The following is a 3,014-nucleotide window of genomic DNA, read 5'->3' on the forward strand; positions in this document are numbered from 1 at the left end:
GTCTTAGATCTTAGGACAGTGGCGTAGATTTCACCTGCAACTTTTATTTCTTTTTCTGTATGCAACTCCTCTGCTTGTGGATTTGTTTGCTTTTGGTATAAATGTCTCTGGCGGGTTTTGCTCCAGTCTGTCTCATTCGTCGCGCTGTGATTAGATATGAGAGCCATAAGACCATCTGGGTGCATGGCCCCCACTTATCCACCCCCTTTCACGCACGCATAAACTGGCAAACGGGAATCTGCACGTACGTAGTACGTAGACGTCCAACAAACTTGCGGAAAGGTCATTCTAAAGGCGCTTCTAAGCTGAACAAGAATTATAGGACCTCGTCGGCGTTTCTTGTAGGCTACTATCTCTTCTCCCTGAGAGATTTCAAGCCACTCAACGAGAGCGCCCCGTTTGAATGTTCTCTGGGAATGCCTTTACGCGTTTTTTTTTTTTGCGATTCGCGATTCGGTTGATGCCGAGGGTACTTCGCCTCCCCCTCTTTTTCTTCCGCGTGATCCTCACGCGTCGTGTCCTCTTCGATATAAAGCTTCGAAGCAACTAACAATTGCTCTATCGGACAATCATGCGGCTGACCGTCTTACGGCCACGTCGTAGCCATATCACTGTCGGTTTCACATACCAACCCAAACCAGTCGATCATGAAGAACAGTATCCCGGTCGTATTGGGCTGCAACACGTCCTCCTTAAAATCTTCCACTACCACAAAGGGTACAATATCGGTGACAGCATGAATCCTAGCCGCGCGTGCACGCTTCTTCTTTTCAATTTCTACTAAGGCGTGCGTAAAACATTTACAGATAATGTGGACGTGCTTTGGCACCAAGAACAGCGGAAATAATGGCGCCCGAAACACTTCCAAAGCTTAACAACAATCATTAGCTCACTCCGGCGTTCCCAGCTAACACGGTGGCCTCAAGGAGGAAGCGATTCGCATCTTCTGAATGAGGTAAATAATTGACCGGCAACGAAGGTGGCTGCACGTTTTGTTGCAGTGACTTTCCATTGTTTTGGCGCCCATGCTTCTGCGATATTTGCTATCCCTCTCAGTTGAGGCGCTCGTGTTGACCACGGCGGCGACGACGACAGAGGGGCAGGAACATACCCACGCATTGGTCGCGGTGCCTATTCGGGCTTTGGTGACTGCCCTTAGTGTGTTTGCGCCAACAAAGGTGCGGCAAGACACACAAGGGAATGATGTGGGCCAATGGGAAGTGACCACAAGCAAATAGGTGGATAGACCCGGCTGGAATGGAGGCGAACTCTGGGAAGACTACGAAGCAGGTCCGAGCAGCGCGACGTTCAGGTGGAATTCTCAAAGCGCGTTGGGTTTTCGAGACCCGAGCTCAAGAGGGTTCTACCTGAAGCCTTGGCGTCCTAGAGTCGAGGCGCGACTCCTAACTCTTGGAGGCCCGCAAAGTTGCCGTGCTACGCTTTTGGATGACCCACCTCCTGCGTTTCGTCGCCAACCGGCAGTAGCCCGTTGTCTCCTGCCCGTTGCTACAAGGCACCCCACCATCAGTGGGTGCCGAGCCGACCAATGTATAGGAGGACAGGGGTGCGTCTTCTACGTCGACGTACGAGCACACGGGACACCGCCATCGTAGCTCTGCAACACATTGCCTCCCATCGTGACTAGAACCCACGACGCCCTACAGACAACGTCTCTGCGTCGTGAGCCATTGCTGGGGAGTTTTATTTGTTCTCTTTCGAACTAGTATTTCCTTCTGTCACGCATATTTGATGGAGCTTTGGGCGTGGTTTGGTTTAGGTTGTAATCGTTTGTATTTTGATGCGCCTTGTGTTTCCTTAATCAGATATGTATGTTTCTTCCGCCCCCAAGCGTCCTCCTCTTGTTATTGCCACCGTGCAAACTCGCAGTCGCCACTGAATACCTGAAAAGATGCGGTGCGGGTTTTTTCCCCTCGCACAGTCCTCCGCGCCGATGACGTGCTTACATTCTAGGCTGAGCAGAAAAAGCAGGGATACTAACGGAGCAAGCGCCTTCATTAGAAAATTTTGGAACTTTTCAAACGTCAGTGACGTTGAGGAGGCAAGATAAAGGGTTCATAGTAAAGTGGCTTACCCGGAATGAGTATTGGGGCCGCTATACATAACGCACGTCGCCGTGTAACGCAGTTTCTGAAACAAAGCAAGTCTCTTTTTTTAAGTTGTGCGGCTTGAGGTTATCCATTTGCGCCAGCCCGTTCAGGGAACGCCTTCGGAATGCTGCCTACTCGCCCTTGGCAGGCCGAGCGATGTCAGGCTGATCAACGATGCAGGCCCATTGCAGGCCGAGAAAACGCGTTTACAGCGGGTAAATGAGGATTAAAAGCAGCGCCAGCCGGGGCTGTGGCAACGTGAAAAACGGAAAAAAACATGCAACAACAAAATCCACAGATCTTCGATGTAGGCAGTTGCGAAACTCCGCCTCAACAAACCGCTCACACCTGGACCCCCCCCCCCCCCTCTGCTTCGGATCATACGTACGGTGGCGCCACTGCGGCCACGTCGCGCACTATTTAAAAACAGTATTTATTCAAACTGACATTTTAGTGGCAACCGTTATTTTAAAGGATCATAATTTTTATTTCTGTACTTTTAATGTATTAAATTCGTAACTGTGGTTACTTCTTTCGGTGGTTTCTGCGTCTGCTCAACTGCCTCGAATAATTGGCGCTTGTGTGGTTACTCCAGCACTACATAGGTCCGACCTGAAGTAATAAAGTTGCAGTTTTCGCTCTTGCTACATCCAACTGTCTGCCAAAACTAATACATTAGCTTATCCAGTGGCTCTAAATAATCGTTTCAAGCTTTCGTAAAGCCGTTTAAGCAAATTTTTAACTCTTCTTTTTCCTCCACTAGACCGCACATGATGCGCAGCATACGACACGGCGCAGGCGACAATGCATCTTGCTGACCAGACGGTCGCATTTTTGTTACTACTCTTCGTTCGAATGCTCATAAAACACTTGCGTGGTAGAACACCCTGGGCTTAGTCGGCGCAA

The sequence above is a fragment of the Haemaphysalis longicornis genome, unplaced genomic scaffold (assembly GCF_048455015.1).
Source record: "Haemaphysalis longicornis isolate Haplotype H1 unplaced genomic scaffold, Haemaphysalis longicornis Haplotype H1 scaffold_13, whole genome shotgun sequence".
Lineage (NCBI taxonomy): Eukaryota > Metazoa > Arthropoda > Arachnida > Ixodida > Ixodidae > Haemaphysalis > Haemaphysalis longicornis.